The sequence below is a fragment of the Pelophylax lessonae genome (genome assembly GCF_965119305.1).
Source record: "Pelophylax lessonae genome assembly, chromosome: 2".
NCBI lineage: Eukaryota > Metazoa > Chordata > Amphibia > Anura > Ranidae > Pelophylax > Pelophylax lessonae.
In genome coordinates this window covers 106713483-106740285 of record NC_138769.1, presented here as the reverse complement: position 1 = coordinate 106740285, position 26803 = coordinate 106713483, and the positions used below count along the sequence as shown (strand labels likewise).

General features: G+C 41.0%; 1 protein-coding gene across 3 annotated transcripts in view; it reads left to right on the top strand.

Moving 5' to 3' along the window:
• The window catches only part of COL8A1 (collagen type VIII alpha 1 chain), a gene marked incomplete at its 5' end in the record, with an annotated part of 146397 nt that overhangs the window by 66928 nt on the left and 52666 nt on the right, over nt 1–26803 (top strand). Inside the window, 2 exons of one of the 3 annotated variants that reach the window (XM_082245487.1) lie at nt 1872–1942; nt 3723–3797. The exons of 1 other annotated variant lie outside the window; for it this stretch is intronic. Of the gene's footprint in view, nt 1–1871; nt 1943–3722; nt 3798–26803 lie in introns of those variants that run through there. One more of the 3 variants, XM_082245488.1, reaches the window with a different exon arrangement.

Sequence of the window (26803 nt, the reverse complement as noted above, 5' to 3'; positions counted from 1 at the left end):
TCACAAACTGTCAGATTTATGCGCTCTGCCAGACTGCTGAAGTAAATGGTTACCTAATTCCCTGTGAAATAAAAGGTGTTATTGTTTCATAAGCAGCTACTGTGGTAGATTTGCAGATATTTTAAGAGTATTAATTCAGACGGAAGTAGATTTCTTGAAAGGGGTAGAGGCAATAATTCAACACAAACTTAAAGTGACACTATCTTACAAAAAACGATCAATGTTTTATAGTAAGAGTAATCTTCTACTAACGTTCGGGTATTTTACATCCTGCACTAATCTCAAGGCTTGGTGTGACAATAACTTAGGGAATGAATATTTAGGGATACCTCTACAAATGTTTCTGTCATAGTAAATGCACAATATTGCACACGGAGGCTGTCCAGCCTGCTGGAAAGTTTCTATGTATCCTAGTTGATCCTTCCCTCAGTCCGGAGGAGGAGAAGGAGATACGGATCACTCTATGCTCCATTTCTTGTCTGGGGTGCAGAAGAGACAGCAGCAGGTACTGGAGATAGGAAGGTGTTGGTGACACATCTGCCCATCTATGCCTAGAATAGGACACGTACATGTTAGAAGCAGTGATTTTATTACTGTTTCATATATTACAAACATGAACTGTGAAAATTACAATATTACTGTTTAGCTGATTAACTCACTGTATGGTATCTTACAGTTTTAAATCTGTTACATTAACTTTAAACCTCTAATGGGAGGGTAAAGCTGAACTCCAGGAAAACAGCTATATACACAGTTGTAGTGTGCCTCCAATCTGTGATTGGGACAGTGATGGAGAAGCAGTAGACTGATGAGGTCATCACTCTGCTCTCCCCCTGTCAGCATATACCTTGTCAGTACATGAGTACTACAGCATACTTGACTGGTTTTTAGTGCTGCCCACTCCTCTCCCACTCTGAGTGAGGGGATTGTCTATTTAAATGTTTATATTAACACATATTGCTTTTAAAATGCAAATAATGATTATTTTTAATAATGCATAACTACATAAAGTGGTTGTAAAGGCAGAAGGTTTTTTTTTTCCCGAATGCATTCTCTGCTCTTAGGTAAAAATCCTTCTGTGATCATACCCCTCTAAATACTTACCTGAGCTTGATTCTGAGCCAGCACTGTGCCCATGAGAGCAGCAGCACTGCTCTCTTTCTTTCTCCACACTGGAAATGGAGGCAGCAGCAGGAGCCATTGGGTCCTGCTGCTGTCAATCAAATCCTGTGAGGAGGGGGGGGGGGCTAGGCTGCACTGTATATGTCAACACACATAGCCCAATTGGAAGCGAGACCACACAAGTGCCCCCATAGCAAGCAGCTTGGAATGGGGGCACTCAGAAGGGAGGAGGAGCCAGGAGCGCCAGCGGGGGGACGCCAGAAGAGGAGGATTGGGTTTTCTCTGTGTAAAACTATTGCTCAGAGCAGGTAAGTATAACATGTTTATTATTTTAAATAAATGCACCTTTAGAATCACTTTTTTATTTTTTTTGTTATATCTGCCCCCTGGTTTAGCTTTCATCAGCTCTAACCAGGATGATGTCTGGCATTTTTCCACTGTCATCATATGTATTGTGCAAACATTTCAGAAGGCCAGAAGCTGGTTTCTTTTATGTCTGGAACTGCTTTTCAGCAACGGTTTACCAATGTTATGTTTCACTAATGTCTATTAAAGTGCTGTTTTGTATTTGGAATAGGAACTTTGAGTATTCATATACCTGTTTTAACTTTGCTGATCCATTAAATGCCTCTAATCCGTTCAATTTCCTGCAGCATACACATGATCCTGCACATCTGAATACTCAACATCAGAAGGTTGTAAGGGTATCAACTGTATAAGTGGACACATTTTAAATATATTTGGACTTTGGAATCTCAGGAGATCCAAATGATAATGACAGACTCTTACTGGTGGAACAAGAAGTAGCTAAGAAAAGGTAGTATACTGAATTTTTCTGATCACACCTACATATTTATCAGTATAAATATAAATCTGAACACATACTGTATACTGTGCGTGTATATATATATATATATATATATATATATATATATATATATATACACTATATTGTCAAAAGTATTGGGACGTCTGCTTTTACACACACATGAACTTTAATGGCATCCCAGTCTTAGTCCATAGGTTTCAATATTGAGTTGGCCCACTCTTTGCAGCTATAACAGCTTCAACTCTTCAGTGAATTGAAAGACAGTTTGTGTCCACGGGTTTGGGGGTGGAGGAACCTGACTGACCTACACAGAGTCCTGACCTCAACTTCAAGACTTTGAGCCAGGCCTTCTCTTCAACATCAGTGTCTGACTTCACAAATGTGCTTCTGGAAGAATGGTCAAATTTTCCCATAAACACACTCCTAAACCTGTGGACAGCCTTCCCAAAAGAGTTGAAGCTGTTATAGCTGCAAAGGGTGGGCCAGCTCAATATTGAACCCTACGGACTAAGACTGGGATGCCATTAAAGTTCCTGTGCGTGTAAAGGCCACCGTCCTAATACTTTTGGTAATATAGTGTGTATATATATACATGAAAAAAAATGATTGTGCAGCTGCCAGCACCACAATACAACAAAATCGTGTAACAAAGAAAAATATTAAAAGTGCCACGTTTAGTGAGAGGTGTACCCATCATGTATGAACTGGTGTACCTGTATAGACAAGTGTACTTATTAAACAAACAAATTAAAAAATATGATGCCATACAATAAAGTGCAATATGCAATAAACATATTCAAATCCATACATATGAATGTATGATAACATTAGCTGATAGCTGTACAGAAAAGTATCATAAAAATAAAGTGCATAAAGTGACAGTCCCCTGTAAATGTGAATGGGGAGCTGCCTCTATTGTAGCAGTCCAAACAAGCAGTCAGGAATAGAGTCCACGTCAACCAAAGATGTCTTAATCCAAAGAGGCAGTCACCAGGACGTGTACATCCACCATCCGGGAGGGGGAGTTAACACTCTTTCCGGATTTCGTGGACTCAACTGCCAGCGGCAAAGAGTCAATCAAGCGTGAAACTGGAGTGTAGATAATGATAATAATCTCTGGCAGGCTGACATCACCCTTTTCCCTTTTTATCAGGTCCCTTCTAGTGGATCATGGACATGCCTCTCACTAAATACCTTGGGATGTCTATTTAAACATTTTGCACACCGGTCCTGACTAATATTCCAGTGTTTGTCTTCTCCCTTAGTTTCTCTTCCTTGCTTAGCTAATCTGACTCCAGTGCTGTCGGAGAGGGGCAAAGAAGAACACCATGTAATGCACAATGAAAACCTGTGGTTTTGTGTAACTAAAAGGCAGGCCTTGTCCACCTGCTGGCTTGTATACAGTTTGGGGGCAATTTTTAGGCAATTTGCCAAGGCACCCCTGAAAAATCCTGAGGACACCCTGGTTGAAAAAGGCTGACCGAACATTATCAGGCTGGTTTCATCATTGTGCTTATTCCGTGATACAAAGCAGATATGATGTTCAATAACCAGTCAGAAATCACTTTTCACAGATTAATCTGCATGGAGCTGAATTCTGATTGGTTGCTATTGTGTACTGTGTTTTGCAACATTATCATTACTTTTTGATCTCTTTTATTAAATACCCTTGTGAATTTTAGACCTAATATAGTGCATGAACTGCTTCCTTTATCATCTTTTGCAACATAAAGGGTCTGGTTAACCAATAACCATATCTCATTCATTCCAGGTGCTGACGGTCAAAACACTTGTACATTTATATGAAAAGCAAAGAGCACTTTCGTCAACATCTAGAAACATTAACGTAAGTCTTCTAATTATATGTGGATATAGGGCTATGTTACAGTGTGGTCATTTCACAAATAATATCACACAAGTTCTTGTAAACTTGTCACCACAATACATATACCAGGTTGAACATATGATGTACATTCAGGGACTAAGCATTTACTGAAGCTTCTTGTGTGGTATTAATCCACAATTCATCTTTCAGCTGTACACTTCTGACAATTCTAGGAGTGTCTGGGACCTTCTCTTCCGCTCACAGATTGCTCTCACTGGTTACATCCAAAGCCTTGCCCTAAGGCTTCCATCTACCTTGGTCAGCAGTGGCCTTGGATAACATGATTGTGAACAATCCAGTCATGTGACTACCTGGAAGATTTTGAAAATGCGCAGTCCTTTCTCCATTACCATCATGTATTCTGAAGGGTTACAAAACCATTATTAATCTTTCTATATTGCGTAATACAGTATGTGTGTTAAAAGTTTATAGTTTATTCATTTTGCATCATCTTAAACATGGTCATTTTAAATCCATGCAATGCTATTCCAAGCCTTTAGAACAGAGATAGGTAACCTAAGGCATGAGTTTGAGGGTGGGCACACAATGTTATTTTTAGTGAAACCCGGAAGATTGTCAGATGGCATGTGAGCGGGCTGATATTTGCCCACTTGGGGATCCTCCTGTTGGCCCCTGATCTCTACATATACAGTACTGCTGCCATAAGCTGTAATTACCAGCTCACTAAATTGTCAATTACAAAGCTTGGCCTGCCCTTTCTGGCCAGTGGCTCACCTACCTCTATGACATTTTAGAAAGGCCTGCCTGCTGTCACTGGCATTAAAGTGGAGTTCCACCCTAAATTTATACTTACCTCCATCTTCTCGCTCCGGGTCACCTGAAAACCAAATGGATAATCGCATTTTTTTTTTTTTTACTTACCTCGTATAGAAGAAAGTATACTTACCTTACTTCCTTCTTCCTCCACTCGGCAGCCACGGCCCGTCGTCACTTCCTGGCTTTGCAATGATTCCTGGGAGCTGAACGTCATCGCTCCCAGGAATCATTGCGCCTGCACCGGCCCCGAGGTCAGTTCCGGGGCGCGCACGTCATTCCCTTCTAAACAGCTTCTGGGCATGCCCAGAAGCTGTGGAGGGATGACGCGCGCGCACCGGAAGTGACGGCGGGGCCGGTGCAGTGCATCGTGGGACCGAAGAAGACGAAAGAGGACGCAGAAGAGGATCGCGCTGGCTTCAAGCTGCCCCCACCTGAGATGGCAGCGCTGGACAATACTTTTTCAAGGTAAGTATTTCTTCTTGCAGGTAAGTGCAACCCGGGACAGATCAGAGGCTAGCCATTGTGGAATGCACTAGCCCTGACTGTCCCGGGGGTATTTTTATTAAAAAAAGTATTCCCAGGGTGGAACTCCGCTTTAAGGTGCAGGCCCTCATTCCAATACGACATAGACCTGCCTGTGACTTTGTAGGTCATTCATTACATGAAGACCTATACCTCTTTCTGGTGGAATCACCAGCTGCAGCAGAAATAAATGTAAATCCTATGTGTTTTAAAGGATGCAGTAATTGAGCTGTTCAACAAAATTTCAGGAAATCAAAACCGCTTAATTTCCTTGTTTGTCTTGCTTGACCATAAGATTTATTTTGAAAATGTACAGACTTGCACAGCTAAGCAATCATCAAAGAGAAAACCTTTCTGGGTTTCTCAAAGTGCCTACAAGCAAGAACTTTGTGTGAAATGCAACAAAGGTTTCTTCTTTGATGTTTGTTTATCTGTGTAAGCCTGGACATCTTCACAATAGATCTTATGGTGGAGCAAGACAAACAAAGGAATGAAGAGGTTTCATTTTATTGCAATCATTTTTTTTTTTAACACACCAGAACTAGATATGATCTAAAAGTTGTGATCCTTGAATTGTGGGGTATGTAAAGCCAGCTTCTCTATTTTCGTGTTTTCTGTAAGGAACTGGGACTGATCTATGGCCTTGTGTCATGTGATTATTTTAGTAAATATGAAAGCTGTTTTACAGCTTTAGTTTTAGTTTAAATAGGTCGTTTGGGCCAAGCTGGCCCAAACAAACTTTCTTTTACTAACATGTGTGGCTGCTTGATGTGCTGTCACACACCTGGAACAAAATAGCTTTAGTCTGAGAGGCATCTTCATAGAAAACGTTGTACTCTATCAATTAATGCAAACCTTCCTCTAAATGGCAGAGTCAGAGATTGTGGCACCAGCCCTCTGGAAGGTCTTGTCACACACCTGGAACACAATGCTGTATACTGTATGTAGCCTTAGCCATATACAGTTTAGACAGCACATCAAGCAGACACACATGTTAGTAAGGGAAATGGCTCAATTGGGCCAGCTTGGCCTGAACTATATATTTAAACTGAAACTAAAGCTGGAGATCAGATTTAACTCTAGAATATACTATTGAAGAAAGCATGTTGTATGCTTTATTTTACAGCGTTTTTTACTGTACAAACCAGCAAACAAGAGAAAAGAGAGAGGGCTTTATGTTTCTAGAACTCTAGTAAGTCTTTTGACTCCTCAGACACGCACCCCTATATCCCTACACCCCTGTACCTAAAAACGTCCATAGATGGACCAAAAGAAAAAAAAAGAAAAACCTGATCATAGTATCTGCATTCTGAGACTTAGTGCTGACTTCCCCTCCCCCTTACTTTGCTGCCCATGAGAGTGGCCCTCCATTGCCATATGGTACATACAGTACAGCCCTGATTAATTATAGAATCTGCGTGGGAAAATGCAAAAAGTACATCCCCAAATTAAACTTTATGTGCTGATCAGCGTTATTCTAATATGACTCACCATCCAGACATAAATGGGTAATCAAATAAAAATTGTTAGCTTGGATGCCGCTTAGAAAAGACAATGTCCTCATTGCACAGATGGCTCCTTCAGTAGAAGATATATTGGGCTTAAAAGATCCAAAGAATCTAAGAGCAAATTGTGACATTACTGAAATATTTAACTCTTGCATTGCTGACTCTTTGAGAAAAGGCTGTATGCTTACAGCTGCTACTGCAGCTGGATTTTTTCAACAATGCTGGCAACTAACTGGACTTAATAAGTAAACCAAATAATAGGAGAAAACATGTCTGACTACATGATGCTAAATCTGAAAGTCCCAGCATGTCTGGCTGTCCAACTGCCGAAGGGCTACAAGCACACCATACTTTTACAAGTCCTAGATACAGAGATTTTTTTCTTCATAAGTTCTTCAAGTGTTTCTAATGTTCATCCTTGAGGCTGGGCTCACATATATGCAAATTTGATGTTGGTTTCCCTTCATCCAATTCACATGATATGCAAGTGTGACCAGCTCTCAATAATATCAGCTCACACAGGTCTGGGGTGGCCTCGAAGCAGATTGCAAAAGTGTCCTTTGCGTGTTTGGTTCCGGTTTAGGTGCAAATTCAGGCAAAAATTCATATTACATGGTATGCTGTGATATAATAAATGTTTACTTAATTGCTTACTGAATTTAATACCACTTTAACTACAGTATCTCACAAAAGCGAGTACACCCTCACATTTTTGTAAATATTTTATTCTATATTTTCATGTGACAATACTGAAGAAATGACACTTTGCTACAATGTGAAGTAGCGAGTGTACAGCTTATGTAATCGTGTAAATTTGCTGTCCCCTCAAAATAACTCAACACACAGCCATTAATGTCTAAACCGTTGGCAGCAAATGTGAGTACACCCCTAAGTGAAAATGTCCAAATTAGGCCCAATTAGCCATCCCCCCCCCCCCTGATTTCATGTGACTCATTAGTGTTACAAGGTCTCGGGTGTGAATGGGTAGCAGGTGTGTTAACTTTGGTGTTATTGCTCTCACTATCTCCTACTGGTCACTGGAAGTTCAACATGGCACCTCATGGCAAGGAACTCTCTGAGGATCTGAAAAAAAGAATTGTTGCTCTGCATAAAGATGGCCTAGGCTATAAGAAGATAGCCAAGACCCTGAAACTGAGCTGCAGCAAGGTGGCCAAGACCATACAGCGGTTTAACAGGACAGGTTCCACTCAGAACAGGCCTCACCATGGTCGACTAAAGAAATTGAGTGCACGTGCTCAGCGTCATATCCAGAGGTTGTCTTTGGGAAATAGACGTATGAGTGCTACCAGCATTGCTGCAGAGGTTGAAGGGGTGGGGGGGGGGGGGTCAGCCTGTCAGTGCTCAGACCATACGCCGCACACTGCATAAACTTGGTCTGTATGGCTGTTGTCCCAGAAGGAAGCCTCTTCTGAAGATGATGCACAAGAAAGCAACAAACAGTTTGCTGAAGACAAGCAGACTAAGGACATGGATTACTGGAACCATGTCCTGTGGTCTGATGAGACCAAGATAAATTGATTTTGTTCAGATGGTGTCAAACGAGTGTGGCAGCAACCAGGTGAGGAGTACAAAGACAAGTGTGCCTTGCCTACAGTCAAGCATGGTGGTGGGAGTGTCAAGGCCTGGGGCTGCATGAGTGCTGCCGGCACTAGGGAGCTACAGTTCATTGAGGGAACCATGAATGCCAACATGTACTGTGACAGAATGCTTGGATGTATAGGGAGAGGTATAAGCAGTAGAAAGAGAGAAGTGCTTATGCCGCTGTACAGAACACTGGTGAGACCTCACTTGGAGTATTGTGCGCAGTACTGGAGGCCATATCTCCAGAAGGATATAGATACTCTAGAGAGAGTTCAGAGAAGAGCTACTAAACTAGTACATGGATTGCAGGAAAAAACTTACCAGGAAAGGTTAAAGGACCTTAACATGTATAGCTTGGAAGAAAGAAGAGACAGAGGGGATATGATAGAAACTTTTAAATACATAAAGGGAATCAACTCGGTAAAGGAGGAGAGCATATTTAAAAGAAGAAAAACTACCACAAGAGGACACAGTTTTAAATTAGAGGGGCAAAGGTTTAAAAGTAATATGAGGAAGTATTACTTTACTGAGAGAGTAGTGGATGCATGGAATAACCTTCCTGCAGAAGTGGTAGCTGCAAATACAGTGAAGGAGTTTAAGCATGCATGGGATAGGCATAAGGCTATCCTTCATATAAGATAGGGCCAGGGACTATTCATAGGATTCAGATATATTGGGCAGACTAGATGGGCCAAATGGTTCTTATCTGCCGACACATTCTATGTTTCTATGTTTCTATGTGACATACTGAAGCAGAGCATGATTCCCTCCCTTGGGAGACTGGGCCGCAGGGCAGTATTCCAACATTATAACGACCCCAAACACACCTCCAAGATGACCACTGCCCTGCTAAAGAAACTGAGGGTAAAGGGGATGGATTGGCCAAGCATGTCTTCAGACCTAAACCCTTTTGAGCATCTGTGGGGCATCCACAAACGGAAGGTGGGTAAGAGCAAGGTCTCTAACATCCACCGGCTCCGTGATGTCGTTATGGAGGAGTGGAAGAGGACTCCAGCGGCAACCTGTGAAGCTCTGGTGAACTCCATGCCCAAGTGGGTTAAGGCAGTGCTGGAAAATAATGGTGGCCACACAAAATATTGTCACTTTGGGCCAAATTTGAACATTTCCTCTTAGGGGTTTACTCACTTTTGTTGCCAGAGGTTTAGACATTAATGGCTGTGTGTTGAGTTATTTTGAAGGGATAGCAAATTTACACTGTTATACAAGCTGTATTCTCACTACTTTACATTGTAGCAAAGTGTAATTTCTTCAGTGTTGTCACCTGAAAATATATAATAAAAGATTTACAAAAACACGAGGGATGTACTCACTTTTGTGAGATACTGTATAACCAGTGGCAGATTCCTACTCTGAATTATGTAAGTGCAGTAATCTGCAAACTTTCAAACATCATACTATACTAGTCTGAGTACAGTGAACTGAAATCTGCTTGGTTGTCTGTAATCTCTTTTAAAAATGGATTTATATACTGTAAATTCCACAGCACAACCTTGTTGCATTGAACATAGCATCCCTAGCTCTATCCTTAGGTTCAATACACTGGAGGTTTTGTCTTCAGTTTAGATTTTGAATGTCTAAAGTGATGCCAGGGATACAATTATTTCTTAATTAAACACTGACTAATCATGTGACTGTGACCAACACGGAACCTTAAACTTCACTTTAGAAAGATCTTCATAAAAATAGGGCAGCACAATGGCTAAGTGGTTAGCACTCCTGCCCGGCAACACCAAGGTTGTTAGTTCACATCCAAACCATGGCACAATCTGCCTGGAGTTTGCATGTTCTCTCTGTGCCTTCATAGGTTTCCTCCCAGTATCCAAAGACATGCTGGTAGGTTAATTGTCTCCTGTGTAAATTGGCCCTAGTATGTGTATTTATGAATGTGGGTTGGTAACTTCTGCCTATTTTGCTATTGGAAAATAGTAGGAAGATGATATTGGTATAATACTGTGACATATTGTATATGAGTGACTTGGCTGAAGATATGGGGCTGTGTAGTGGACAGGGTAATGTCAGTAATCCTTCTGTGTTTCTGGGAATTTGCAGAGGAGACACATAAATGAGCCAAAAAGTTCCACATACAAATTTATCATCTGTATTGCCACTATTGGTTTTGTGGAAAGGCACACATCTTATACTTCAGAGAATTTCTAGTTTTGTTGGAGGAAAACATCATCGTTTTCCAGGTACCCAGCTATGTTTCATGGCTTATGGTAAATAGTGTTGGGATGTTCTGTGTTTTCTGCCGTCATATGAACAGTTCAAAAGTTATTTTGAGAGACAGAATCCATGGTATTCCTTAAGGCATGCAAAACTTCCAATGCATTAATTCTAAGGACCGTACAAGGAATAATTAATTCCATTAACTAGACTGCCGTAATTTGAACTCAAGCTTCATGCAGATTACTGTTTGTTGCAGTGAGGGAATTTCAAGAGCAGGATTTACAGCAGGTCTAAAGAACTACTAGTGTTACCTGGATGCAAGGAAGAGAAATTCATTTTTCTGGATTTTGATGAATGGTTGGCAAGCTTGTCTTGCAGCTCTGGATTCTGTGCTTAGAGTTCTCCCAATATTTGCATGTGTGCCCTCTGGGTGTTCTACACTCCAGCAACATACTGGTTTATTGAGGATTGCTCTTAGATTGTATAGGGGATATTAGATTGTGAGCTCTTTTGGAGAACAATGACTGATGTGAATGAATCTATGTACTCTATGGAGTTCTGCTAATAAGTTAGCGATATTTAAATATTGGATGTAAATGATATGTTATATTAGGTATATGTATCAACCTATTTATTGGCTGTAGAATGGAGTCCAATGAACACTACTTAGAACTCTAAGGGCTTGTTCACACTTGACTAAATTTCTAACGCTTAACAAAAGCTCCTATATTGTTAGTATGGGCATTAGACTCGCTTAGGCATTTTACAAGCGTTAATGAGGAGTTAAAAAATCTCCCCAAATGGCCTATGGGCAGTTCTGAAGCGTTTGACAAGCATTAACCCTCCTCTTATGTTAGCTTTCTGTTACTATCCATGATGTTAACGGGTCGGTTTTGACCCGTGTCTTAAATCAGCCATAAAATACCCTCTGAACAATTATTTATCATCCAATTTGTTTCTTACCTCTTGGTTAACTTGTTAGGCTTCTTTATCCTTGAAAAGATTGGTTTTAATATTTTTCGTGTGACCCCTTAGACCTTTCTTTTGATAGCATACCTCTCATTTTCAAATTTAAAAAATGGTAAAATAAAGTCAGCAACTCTGAAATGTATTGGTCCTATGTTTCTTCACTTTATTTAGAGAAGCAGACAAGCAGGCAAAGAGATAGGTCCCTCCCTAACTACAGCTCACAGGGTTGAGAGGTGATTGGCTGTCAGTGTTACTAAGCAGAGAGAGTGTTTATGATTTTAGTTTTGGCACTTATTAGTGTCCTAAAATCCTATATTATAACTGGGTCAGAATTGACCCTAACACCATAAACGTCTTAATTTTCACCACAGTATTTTATCATTTAGTGAAAAGGATTCTTTTTCTATTACATTGTTTAAATAGAGGTTCCTGACAAAGTAAAAAAATCTTGATGCAATAAACAAATTTATGTGATACTTATAGACATTCAAAACCTGAAAACGGGTCGCTTCTGACCCTAACATAAGAGGAGGGTTAAGGCACGTTAAAACTGCTCCACAAATGCCTATTCCATTACTGCTAATAAGCTAATCTTAACGCCCCACAACTGCCTGCCAAAGCATTTGCGAAGCGTTACCATAGACTTGAATGGAGGCATTGGACGGCTTCAAGCGCCTCCTGACTCGACATGAGGCTTTAATTTTGAAGCGACACGATGCTAACACATCGTGTTTTGATAGTGTGAGCAGCACTATGTGCTGTCTATTGTATTTTGGAAAAATTAAATAAAATTTAACAGCTGGAAATACTGTAGCTGCTGACTTATAAAAAAGGACACTTCTCTGTCCAGGGATCCTGCGCCGTCCACATCTGGGATAGTTCTTTACTAGTGTCCGAGTTTCCGGCGCCGACATATTAGTGTGGGAATCTGGCTGCGACTGCTTTCGGGTTCACAGCCAGCTTCCTATTGCGCATACGCAAGCTGCACTGCGCTTTGTGAATGGTCCCAAAACCTTCCGGGACCTGAGACTTGTCCTAGAAAGCCGCAGGTCAAGAGAGGGGGCCGAACTTCTGCTCAGATCACCTAGGTAAAAACTAGGCACTAGCTACCCCCAAATAAAAAATGACATGCCAAATGTGGCATGGGGGGTAAGAAATTAAAGCCCTTTTGGGTGAAGTTCCGCTTCAATGAGCAGTTATGTGACCCATTCCAGGTGGCATGTAATATCACATGACCCCAAACTGTTTCCCACTTCTACACATTCTTTAGTTGCTACTGATTGGCAGTGGAGGTACATGCATTGCAGAAGACTGAAGTCTGATTGCAGTAAAGCATGTCTTTAGAACAGGGATGTACATACCATAAACCCCTTATGAGCCAGTTACTAGTGTAACACCCTCCTAGGTAGGATGCTATGTGGTAGGTACATTTAGTTTGTTTGAGTCTGTAAGAAAGTGAAATGGCATTTAATTGCTTTGGTCTGTTCTGACTCTCACTGGCTGCAGATTTGACTGCTCTCCCCTGTATTCTGGGGGCTTCTAGAACATAAGGAGGGGGAGAGTCTGATGAGGCAGCTGGAATATTGCATGGTACTCAGCCTATCCCTGGGAAGCTGTGCCCAGCAGGGGTCTGAGGAGCTAATAAATAATTTGAGAGGTAGACAGTGGGGGTTCAGTTGGTTCTGGAAGTTCCCAGCTTGAGGAGTTGCTGCTCCAAAGGGCACCATTTTCTGTGTGCAGCTGATGCCCCCCCCCCCGGCTTTGCTCCAGAGGATCCTGTCAGAGAGCTCATTTAGGGATGGGAGCTAAATCTGGGCAGCTGCTCTGTTGTCTTGTGCGTAGATGACTGTCTGAAAATGCAGGTAATGTTTGATGCTATGGGAATGTATGTGTCAGGACAGCGATATACAGGGGACAGCTTTCATAGCAGGCCTAATCTGACCATTCCCTTCAGTCCTGGGTGGGAATTGCAACGCCAAAGAATAGAGAAGATGGTGTCCTCTCACTTTGGAACTTAGAATAATTTGGAGTATCCCATGCCCTATACCCCTCCCCAGTTAAAGTCTTCAGGCTTTAAAGCACAAAAAAAACAATTAAACCCCTAGAGTGATTATTGGGTCATTGTGCTTGGAATGGGTGTGGTGTGTGTGCTTGCAGCCTCTGCATAATCAGGAAAGAACCCCGGTTATCATTGTCATCATCATCATCTGTGTTGCAGTGGATAGTAGATGTTCAAAATCTGGGCTTCTATTGCATTCAACACCAGAAATCTGCAGTACTTGTGAGAAGTAGAACTGAAGATGAGAGGACACACAAGACTCTTTGTAGTTGTTGTAACATGTAACCATGACCTTTTTCTCTGCAGACTCTTGATTGGTAGACCAGTTTTAGCACTGTGCCTAAAGCACATAGCCTGTTGCTTTGTTTAGCAAATTCTGTTATATTTTTGCAGTGAGATTACATATCCTGATTGGTGGTAAAAGGGATTGCCCATGTAGGAAAAAGCACTACACCACTTACATGAACCAAGCCTAATCCTCACAAGTATGCCTGATTCTGATGTTGAGATACAATTGTTATAGAATCTCTTGGGACTTCCAAGGCTATTTACTCAGCTGAGCATTCCCAACCCAACTGTTCCCCTGTAAGTCATCTCCTCTGCCTCTGTTGATGTGCCTGAATACTTTCAGCCATAACACTGACAATATTTTTAAAGAACATAAATATAAACTTTTCCTGGTAAGAATTACAGTATACATGTGTGGACTTACACAAATAGGGCTTTATAGCGGTGCCCATGATTCATAACACAAATATCAGACATGTAAGTTGTCTTTGTCTTTAATAAATGTGCATGGAATATCTTCTCTCTCTTGCACATCTGAGGGTGTTATAAAAACACAACGTCCACATACTTGTCCTATTAGTAAATGTGTGACTTTGAAAGAAAGAGGACAGGCACCATAAACATCTTGAGCACATGATGAAGATAGTTTGTCTCCAGACTCATGTGAACTCTAAGAATTTTCACATTCCCGCTAGTCTTTCAACACACACTGTAAAGTTTACTTTTCTAGGGCAAGGTAAATGCTGCATTCCTCAATCCAGGGACCCATTCCTAAGTTTATAGCTGTGTTTATTTTGGGTTACCTTCCCATAGACAATGGCCCTGAGTATGCTTTGACCTACAGAGAGAGGGAAGAATAGATTGCAAATAATGCAAACGGAAGGTCTATATGAAATACCGGAGACATACGAAGGCCACAGCATGCTCAGTGGGAGTTCATGAGCCTAAAGCTGGCTATAGATGGAAATTAAATGTGTCTGTAGAATCCACCCACCTTTACTAGATAGATATCTACACATACATCCATATCATATGACCATGCATATGACCCGATTTCCAAACCACTTGGCTGGAAAAACCAACCAGGACAAGAGTCTTTCATGCCCCATCCTCAATTGACTGATGATATACCATGATTATTAATATGTCTTTTACAGAAAGGCAGGATTGGGTAAGGCTCACCTTTGGATATTTTGAGGTTTTCCATCTAATATACGATTGGATTGCTTTACTCAACTTTGGTTCAACACTACAGGATTTACATTTTTTTTAAAAATAACTCTTCCAGACAAGTTGAGGGCGGCAGTAGATCCATTTGGGGTTGATTTACTAAAGCTGAAGAGTGCAAAATCTTATGCAGCTCTGCATAGAAGCCAACCAGCTTCCAGATTTTTTTGTCAAAGCTTAATTAAACAAGCTGAAGTTAGAAGCTGATTGGCTACCATGCACAACTGGACCAGATGTTGCACTCTCCAGTTTTAGTAAACCAAACCCATTGCTGTCTTGCAAATAGCTAAACATACAGTGACCCATATTGCTGTTTGCAGAGGCCTTTTTAACAATACATCCTTTCCAATACATTTTGAGTTTTTTCAAGTAAAATGAACATAATACATAGAGGGATCATCCATATGAGAGAATTGCAGGTGACATAGAATCCATGTACCCAGGTAAAATAGCAGTTATAGAGATCCCCGCATGGAGGGTACTCAAGAAGAAAAGTTGTAAATGAGGACCATCAACGGTGTAAAATTCAAAAATGTATTTAAAGTGCTGGCATAAAGTGTAAATGACAAAAATTAGTGGTAAAAAACAACCCAGACATCCAGTGGAAAACACAAAAATAACATTGTCTAGACAAGCACATAAAACGGGCCCCAAGCACACACACACATACATTCCAAAAACCTCTCATAAAGCATATGAAGATATTCTTAGGTCATTGCTGTAGGGGAAAAAAATATTCCAAAAATACTTCCCAGTGTATTCAACAAATGGGCTTGATACTAGCATTGACACAAAACAGATGCAAAGTGAGATTAGGCCAAATCTACAGCCCAAAACAGAAGCAGACACCCAGATGAGTAGGTAGAGAATTGCAGGTGACATAGAATACATGTACCCAGGTAACCCGAGTGGTAGGGAGATCATTCAGTATATAGACTACAGATCTTCTATAACATTGAGTAGGAGTTCTTTACAGGACAGCCATGACGCAAAAAAAAAAAAAAAAAAAACTTCCTGGCATAGACCCTATCCCCTTCATTCATGGATGCACAAGAGCCTGAGCTGAATTCTGTACATGTCCTGCATGAGTTGGGAAGATTAAAAAATATGTAAACCCAACATTCCATATTCCTGATATGTGCCTGCATTACCATGTACTTGTATGGAGAAGTATCCTGTTCTCTTTGTATTGCTTACTTTGTGTGAAATCCTTGGTGTTCCTGCCACTCCCTCTGCTTTCCTATCAAAATCTGACCACACTAGGCATGAGAGCACAGTGTAGTCAGTTCTCTAGTTGAGCTGAGAAGTCGTTCTGCTCTCCTCCAATGAGACTTGTCCTGACCACCCCCGCACAGCCATTCACTAGGAAGACAGGTGGGATGCTGTTTCTCCTCCTCCAGCTCTCTGAGCTCTCTATGCAGCTGAGCACAGAGGTTAGGTGATTGCTTAAATAGAAAATAAAAAAGTGTGGGGGGGGGGTCTTTGATTTTTTTTTTTTTTTGTTTTTATATCCATACACAAATAGTTTGCTTTTCACTTCTATTTTAAACTAAATAGCTTGTTTTACAAAGTAAGGGTTTACATATACTTTAAGTAGGGCTCCCCCTACATGGGGTTTTAGGTTTTTTCAGTAACCACTGGTCTTAAACTTCACTTATGCTTTTATAGGCTTTGGCTATATGCAGATATAACCACATTCCAGGAATTTGAAATCCAAGCCAAACTTCCAAGTCTGAATTTCAAAGACACATTTAGCAGTCATATGCTAGTAGATACATCTTCTACATCCTATATTTGATATCGACAGAAGTGGGTTAGCCATGAGCGTCAGTATCACAGCATACAAGGGCCTATTTTGTTTAGTAACTGATCTAAGCAAGGGCACCTTAAACCTACCTATAACCATCACACAGTATAAACCACATCGGCACAGTCATGCAAATCCGAAGTAATGAGTAGAAATTGTCAACACTGAAGTCAACCTGGCTTAACAAATCTCAACTAGGAGGAAAGTAAAATATATTTATCTTTTTCTTTGGAGTGACTGACTATTCCTAAATGACAGGTCAGAATCCTCATGTGTGGGTATTGTAACCTAGAAAGGCTTATTGCATGGTGTCTGAGGTGCATAGGTGTGCGCAGCCTATGGCATTAGGGTGTGCACCCCAAAGCTCAAACACATGTATAAATGTGTACTGAATACATTGTGATCAGCCCAACTTACCTTCTTCTGGTAGACTGAAGTCCGTCCCACACTGCAAGCTGTGTTTACTCCTCCCTCTCCCACCCCCTCCAGCTGCCGGCACCTCCTGTTGTAAAGTCAAATAAGGTATGCTGGGGAAGGGGGCGGGTATATTGTCATTCTTATTAGCTAAGGAGGCAGCAGAGAGGTGGAGCACCTGTAGCCTCAAGCTTTTTACAGATACTGCATGGTTGGCAACCTTGTTGATTAGGGTGCTATGCTGAGGTGATCATGTGGTACAGATTAGACAGAAAATGTCTAAAGTGTAAATAATAGTATTAATAGAAACCCTTCACAGTCTGGGGCCTAAGGAAGCTGACTTAATATGTTTGCACCAGAGATGACTTTACTTTGTTCACTGCAACTAGTCAATATCTAAGGCTGCTTTCTATCACAGTCTCTTTGGTCTAGTGTGAAGCATCTAGGCCCAAGGAAAAGAACCCAGTCCACCTAGCGGACTAACACCATCAATCATCATGTAGCAGTTAATTAAAGTAGAACTATAGGCAACATTTTTTTTGTCTCATTTTGGATAGAGAAAGGGGGGTTATACCCCCTGTCAGATTGTTTTCGCCATCTGGGCCTCATATCTCATAGCCAAACAGGAGGAGAGGGAAAATCCCTCCAAATGAAGCGAATTCCTTGAGGACCCCCAGGTCACCAGAACTAATGTCCCCATTGGAAGATTTCCCCGCTGTTGCTTTTCTGGGGACAACCCAAAATTTGGGATTTTCTTTTACTTTCACTTTCAATGATAATGGTAAACAGACAAATAAAGAGGGTGAATCTTCTTAATGGGGGCACAGACAACAAAAAAAACTACGGGGGTTCTAAACTCGCTGCACTCTATCCAAAACTAAAAAAAAAAAAGTTTTGCCTTTAGTTATTGTTTAACCACTTTAGCCCCGGAAAATATGGCTGCTCAAAGACCAGGCCCTATTTTGTGATTCGGCACTGCGTGACTTTAACGGACAATTGCTTGGCCTTTCCAAGCTGTACCCAAATGAAATTGACGTACTTTTTTCCCACAAACAGAGCTTTCTTTTGGTGGTATTTGATCACCTGTGTGATTTTTTTTTTGCGCTATAAACAAAAAAAGAGCGACAATTTTGAAAAAATAACAATATTTTTCACATTTTGTTATATGAAATTCTCAAAAAAATGTAAAAATCAAAATTTTTTAACATTTTAGGCACATTTGTTTTCGGCTACATATTTTTGGTTAAAAAAAATGGCAATAAGCATACTTTGATTGGTTTGCGCAAAAGTTATTGCGTTTACTAACTACGGGAAAGATTTATGTAATTTTTATAGTTTTTTTTTTTAACTAGTAATGGCGGCGATCTGCAAATTTTTTTGTGGGACTGCGACATTGCGGCGGACAGATCGGACCCCTGACTGACATTTTTGACACTTTTGTGGGTACCAGTGACATTACTACAGTAATCAGTGCTATAAATATGCACTGTTACTGTAAAAATGACACTGGCAGGGAAGGGGTTAACTTTATTGGTGATCAAGGGGTTAAGTGTGTCCCTAGGGGTGTGATTCTAACTGTTAGGGGGCATGGCTAGTGAAGTAACCACAGAGACATGCGATCCTATATAGCAGGATCGCATAGCCTCTGTGCCTACTTCAGGGAGAATGACAGACGGCTGTGTTTACATTAGGGATGTAACGATATCAAAATCTCACGGTACGATACAATTTCGATATTGACCTCACGGTACGATATTTATTGCGATATAGTGGAAAAGCTCATGGTATTGTTAAATAGCTCATGATAGTGTTTGTGATGATAATAGCAAAAAAATACCGACATTTATTCTGCTTTTGCCAGTCAACAGGCAATTTATTGTTGTATTTATGGATCCATGACAACATAAAACACTGATTTGTTCCGCGGGACTGTGTTTACTCCTCTTGCTTTTTGACGGACACCTGTCCTTTTAATATTGTAACCCAACCACGACGATATCGCGATACGACCACGACGATATCGAGACGACCACGACGATACGATATCGCGATATCTTCGATAACGTTACATCCCTAGTTTACATCAGCCGTCTGTCTTTCTCCCTCTCCTGCGGGAGATCGTGAGTGGCCGGCGGCCATCGGAGCCGCCGGTCACACGCGCTTGCTCTGCAGGTCTAAGTCGATTTGCCTGTAAGCGGCTGAGTGCCGCAGTAAATAGACGTGAAGCTGTCGGCAAGTGGTTAATACAGAGCAGAGCTCCAATGTTGTGGGTTAACCTAACTTGAAAAATTGCCGATAGTCCTATCTCATCTGTTTTCATTTTCAACATTGTTTTGAGAAAAATAAACAATCAAAGTGTTGGTGTTGCTGACAGAAATACGGCAGATAGAATTTGATTTCCAGCTATATACCAGGTATGTCAGACTTTTTTTTTCCAAAAAAAATTCTCAGCGAAAGCCCCAAACATTATTATTATTATTTATTTTATACAGGATTTATTTAGCGCCAACAGTTTACGCAGCGCTTTACAACATGAGGGCAGACAGTACAGTTACAATAAAATGTAATTAAGTAGGAATCAGAGAGCCCCGCTCGTTAGAGCTTACAATCTAACAGGGAGGGTTAAGAGCCCATTCACATTAGCCCATTCATTCATATGTCGCGGTCCATTGAGTAGTACAGGACCCGTTCTAATAGGAGCGACACAAGTCGCTCCGACTTAGAAAAAGGGTCCTGTACTACTTTGGGGCGACCTCGGAGCGACTTGCATAGACTTCCATTATGTGAAGTCTCTGCAAGTCCCGCCGAAGTCGCGGTGCACAGTGGTGCACGCGACTTCACAGGTCGCCACCCGAAGTCGTGTCGCCTTAATGTGAATGGGCTCTAAGAGATACAAAAAAATTAACTAAAAACAACAAGAAACAGACTGACCCAAGGCACTCAAGTGGGCTAGCAGTTTTTTTGTTGTAGTAACATGCATTCTATTGACCCTGTCCTGACCTGCATGCAATCCACTGGAGGACTTGGGATATACAAAACAGAAATGCAAAGGCCATATGCTGCACACTGGTAAAGTCAGGGTATCTATGAGAAACAAGTAGATACATTGGAGGGTGTTGAATAAATTAATAAAACTTGCTTGCAAATAAACCATTAAATAACATTTATTGTGTGGCGATAGATAAAGCACACAGTCCAGATAACAACACAGTCTAGTTTTAAAAGGTAAAAGCCCAAGACTCATCCAACCTCAAACATTAAATGGAGGGCCCAGCACTTGTTATGGAAACAGGATTATCTCCATCCTGTAAGCGGCCATCTTCTTAGTGGGCTTCAGCCTTACTACACACCACACTGATGTGTGCCTTTGCTGCAGGACACCAACAGCTGATCCAAGCAAGCCTTCTGGTGGGTAGGTGAACCTTGAGCCTATTTCCATCACAAGTGCTGGGCCCTCCATTTAGTGTTTGAGGTTGGATGAGACTTGGGCTTTTACCTTTTAAAATGAGTTTGTGTCATTCACCCATGACTGTGTTTTTATCTGGACTATGGCCACACTATAAATGTTACTTAATGATTTATATGGAAGCAAGTTTTATACGTTTATTCATCATCCTCAAATGTATCTACTGGTTTCTCATGGATACCTTGACTTTACCAGTGCGCAGCATTTAGCCTTTGCAAAAAGTAATAACTCTGGGGGAGGGGGGTGGGCTGATAGAGAAAATAAATGTACAGTTGTTAGGTGGGGGCAGGATAGGCTTCTCTGAAGAGATGATTTTCAGGGATTATCTGAAAGTGAACAGAGTAGGACAGAGTTGGACAGATTGGGGTAAGGGGTTCCAGAGAATGGGAGAGGCTCTGGAGATATCCTGGAGACGAGCATGGGAGGAGGTGACAAAGGAGTTAGAGAGCTGGAGGTCTTGTGAAGAATGAAGAGAACATTTAGGTTAGTATTTTGAGACAAGCTTAGTGATGTAGCTGGGGGCAGAGTTGTGGATGGCTTGGTAAGTTGTTGTTAGTATCTTGAATTTCATTCGCTGGGTGAGCGGAAGCCAATGGAGGGATTGGCAGAGAGGGGTAGCAGACACTGAGCAGTTTGAAAGGTGGATGAGCCTAGCAGGAGCATTAAAAATGGACTAAAGGGGAGGAGCCTATGTAAGAGTAAGCCAAAGGAGTTGCTGTAGTCGAGGTGAGAGATGATCAGGGAGGGAATTAAGCTTTCTGGTGTCATTTGTTAGGAAATGACTTATCTTGGAGATGTTACGGTTAGATATATCTAACTGCTGCCATTATCTGTCCCACACCAACCTTTGCTCCCTAGTTTTCATCCAGCCAGGTTACCATGTTTCTGTTATCAAGGGGAGCATTTCCAGTTGTGGATGCTGACCTTATGAAAAATCACTCCTTCATTGTACTCCTGGCTTCTGCCCTTAAGAATGGAAGAGCAGTAGCATCAGCACAAAACGCTTAGTGCAAGTATTGGCATATAGTTAGAATTTTTTCAAAAAATAAGAAATAATAATGTTTTTATTCATTTGTTTGTTTTTTTGATAATCCTTAAAGCATAATATGTTGGGGGGGGGGGGGAGATTTTAAAACTACAAGGTATTTTCTGGTGATATCTTTTTTAAGGGAAGAGTTAATGCAAAGATCAGAATTCAGTAACAAATAAACCCGTTTTGCATTTTTACTTTTTAAGCACTGTTGGGCAGAAAAAGCAATGAGCCTTATCATGTCTGCCTGCTATAACTCCAAAGCCCTGATTGCAGCACAAGGGTTTCTGTGTATACTCAGGAGGAACACACTGGTCACTGCCAATTATGTAAACTGACAGAAAATATACCCACCAAAATTAATTCATATGAGATAGTTTGTATGGAAACTGGGGCATGAGATGCTGGACTAATAAAGAGAAGCAAAATAATAAATATATATATATACAGTATATATATATATATATATATATATATATATATATATATATATATATATATATATATATATATATATATATATACAGTATATATATATATATATATATATATAGACACACAATCCTTTTTTAATGAGTTTTCCATCTAGCAAGCTTCAGTCAACTATAGATTTCTAAAACTGAAAACAAATTAAAATGATGTTTTAATGCACCTATAGCCAACTAGCAGAATCCTCCCAGAAGAAACGTTGTTTTACCTGTAACTGGATTGCTGCTTTCCAAAAAAGCACAGAGTTTATAGATTATAGAAATTTCCTCTACATTTGTGGCGAGATATTTTTCCTCAAATAAGGCAAAAATGATGCTAATGATACTCTTTTTCCTGTTGCAGTATTGACTAGTGATCGACCAATATCTTTTTTTTTTAGTGCCGATACCGATATTTTGGTAATCGGATATCAGTATCGGCCGATATTTTCAGACATTTAAAATACATTTTTTTTTCACAGGTACAGTTGTGGAGGGATTTGGGATTCTAAAAGACCCCAAACCCCTCCTCTGCACTTAAAAGCAATCAAAACAGCCAAGTTTGGCTGTTTTGAATGCTGTCATTTTTTTGAATCTGGCTCCAAATTCCCAAAAGTAATGTCATGACATCACTTCCGGGTTTTTACATGGAGACCCGATCAGAGCCGAATGCGGCTTTGATCGAGTATTCTCTTCTGCGGCCATGGAGGTAGGATGCCTGGGTCTCCCGGTGGGACGGGAGACCCGGGAGGGGGCAGGAGGGGGACACGGAAGGTGGCAGGAGGGGGGATGTCCCCTCCCGCTCCTTATAATGACAGCCAAGCGGCTTCTCAGCCGCATTGGTTGTCATTACAAGACAGCCGACCGTTGGCTACTGACGCTGGTATCACTCCGGTACAGCACTTTCCTGGAATATCGGCAATATCGGTAACCTCAGGGGCCAATTCCGATATATCGGAGAAAGTGCATATTGGCCCCCGATATATCGGCGTTGCCGATAATCGGTCGATCCCTAGTATTGACACTGCTCAGGTGGTGAAAATGGTGAAGTCTGCCCACTTTTAAGCTTGAGAAATCAGGTGGTAAAGCTTAAAGTGGTATTAAACCTAAAAACCAACATTTATAATATTACAGCTTCCCAAATTCTGAGGCTGGGTTCACATATGTGCGAATTGGATGCCGAACCATTTTTGGCAAGGGTTCCCTAAGATTAGAAAGGCTGATCTAGAGTGTAGGCACCCTAAAGCTGGATACACACTATCCAACTTTTGTGGTTAGATTTCCTTCAGATTTACCTTTTCTTTGTAGTGCATGGCCACAGAGGTTTCCAACTAACTGTAGGCAGAGGCTGCCCGGGAGGGTATCATCCACTCCACTAGTTGTGTTAAATTAGTGCTGGGGGGGCGTGGCAGCGCGGGAAGGGCGCAGCAGCGTTTTATTACTTATATACCTTAACTATAGTATATACTGTATTTTATATGGGGCCGAGAAAATTTCTCTACACTCAATGTGGCCCAGAGAGGCCAAAAGGTTGGACACCCATGCTTTATACAGTTTTGACCTATGATGCTCTATGCAGAATAGACCATCACAAAATCTTCACATGACCATTCCCAACAAGATTTAATAGCGTCTTCACTCTTCACTTCATTACCTTCTTCTGGGATGACTATAAACATTTCTTTGATACCACAGAGTTATTAAAGAAAGCAACCAGAGATTTTCTAATGTTTGTAGGCCTCATTCTCTTATAAACTCGATATACAGTTTTGGTCTTCTTCTTTTGGTCTGCCTATACCCATTTAGGAAACCACAAGTGTCATTTGCTAAAGTATTCTATAATGAAGGTGGTTTGTGTTCAGCAGAGAGAACTGGAATGTTTTGGTACAGTAAGCTCAGATTTCATTAACATACACTAAAACGTTTAATTACTGTGATATAGATCAGATTGCTATAGCTGGCATGAATATTCTGCAGCTCTGGAGATGGAGGCTGGCTTGCAACCAAAAGAAATACCTTGAAAAGTATAAACACCCATTACAGAAAAATCACTGTTGGGGGAATCCAGCTTGTTAAACTTACAGTACATCTGGAGCCTCAATGCAAAGATCCCCCTGCTTTAGGTCCTAGATTTCTGACCACCGCAATCAATGATACTATGCGCTATTACAAGCATAATCATATAGTTAATCGTTGCCTCTTGCCCTCTTTGTTTCTTGCGTAGTAGAAGTGAAGAAGTAAAAGTAAAGTAGGAGAATCCTTAGGACTTCTTTTTTTTTTTTTTCCAAAATCTGATTTTATTGAGTTATACAGAGAACAAGAAGTAGTTGCCATACAGAGAGCACTTTTAATCCAGCACACATAACTCAGATCAAGGCAAATAACCTCATATTGCGTATTGCAGCATTGTATAGAAGAAATGTGATGCCATGTAGGCAATAGAAACATAATTACCATTACATAGAGAGAAGATTAAATGAAAGAACTGTCATCATGCATCCTGAAGCTAGTAACAAATATCAAAACGTGCGTCCCATTTAATTAGCAATATACTACTTAAGACTCACCCATCATTTTCTTGAAAGTTTTAGTAAAATGAATCCAACTAGCCCAAGAAGTTTTCAATTATTTGTAATGGTCCTGCACGTTACGTATATACATTTTCCTCAGCATCCATAGTATCTTGAACATCAAAGTGACACGACTACAATGGAGATCATCTGGCAGGATGTATTATAAAGAGGATGTATTATAAAGCCTTTGCTATCAACTTTCACCCCTTGCCAGAAAGGTCTAATATAAGGAAACTCCCACTACAGGTGTAAAAATGTACCCTGTTCCCTACAACTCTTCCAACATTCTGCATCAACTGAAGGATATATCAGAGCCTGCGCCATCTTGATAAAAGCAGGGGTACCCAAACTACGGCCCTGCAGCTGTTGCAGAACTACACATCCCATGAGGCATTGTAAAACTCTGATATTCACATACATGACTGGGCATGATGGGAATTGTAATTCCTGAACAACTGGAGGCCCGTAGTTTGGGAACCCTTGTGTTATGAGTTATGAGTGGATGGAGGAGGTATGGGTCAGCCTAATCTTTCTACTCAGATCCTTTTCCCATAACCTAAGATGTAAAGCCCTAAGGTGTGATGACCTTAAGATGTAAATATGTACCCGTCATTGAAGGGCTACTTGGTTGTATTGCACAACCCCGCAAAAGTTCCCGGTCGTCCTCTGCCCCCTTTATCATGGTTTGAAATACTTGCTTACATGCATAGGTGGTTGACTTAAATGGAATAAAATGAATCCATTGACAGAGTTTCTTGGAATGTTTACTGCAAGAATGTCACAGCTGGTTTGGACTCTATTCTGTAAAGGAAACAATGGGAAATGTTCACATTAGGGGCACAGATAGCATTAGGAACCTTACAGAGGTTAAAGGAGGATATATCTGTCCAGTAGTGCTATAGACAGAAATAAAACTTCAACAGAAGATCTAACTCTTCACCTATAAAAAATTGTATATTTATACACAGTCAACACTCGGGACTGTGTTGCAGCAATTGTGACATGTATTAAGAAAGAGAATGAAAAAATAAGGGCAAGTATTGCTTTTATAATGTATACATCCTACTGTAAGGTCACAATGGGGCATTTCTGATTTCTGTAAGAACAATAAGTTATTTACATGAGATATACTGTAATTCTTAGGAACTGCCTTATACATTTTTCAATCTTAGAGCCATACCTCTGCCAATGTTACATACAGTATCTCACAAAAGTGAGTACACCCATAACATTTTTGTAAATATTGTATTATATCTTTGACATGTGACAACACTGAAGAAATGACACTACAATGTAAAGTAGTGAGTGTACAGCTTGTATAACAGTGTACATTTTCTGTCCTCTCAAAGTAACTCAACACACAGCCATTAATGTCTAAACTGCTGGCACCAAAAGTGAGTACACCCCTAAGTAAACATGTCAACATTGGGCCCAAATTGTCAATATTTTCTGTGGCCACAATTATTTTCCAACACTGCCTTAATCCTCTTGGGCATGGCGTTCACCAGACCTTCACAGGTTGCCACTGGAGTCCTCTTCCACTCCTCCATGATGACATTACAGAGCTGGTGGATGTTAGAGACCTTGCGCTCCTTCACCTTCTGTTTGAGGATGCCCCAGAGATGCTCAATAGGATTTAGGTCTGGAGACATGCTTGGCCAGTCCATCACCTTTACCCTCAGCTCCTTTAACATGGCAGTGGACGTCTTGGAGGTGTGTTTGTGGGTAGTTATCATGTTGGAATACTGCCCTGGGGCCCAGTCTCCAAAGGGAGGGGATCAGGCTCTGCTTCAGTATGTCACAGTATATGTTGGCATTCATGGTTCCGTCAATGAACTGTAGCTCCCCAGTGGCAGCAGCACTCATGCAGCCCCAGACCATGACAATCCACCACCATGCTTGACTGTAGGCAGAACACACTTGTCTTTGTACACCTCATCTGGTTGCAGCCACACACACTTGACACCATCTGAACCAAATAAGTTTATCTTGGTCTCATCAGACCACAGGACATGGTTCCAATAATCCATGTCCTTAGTCTGCTTGTCTTCAGCAAACTGTTTGCGGGCTT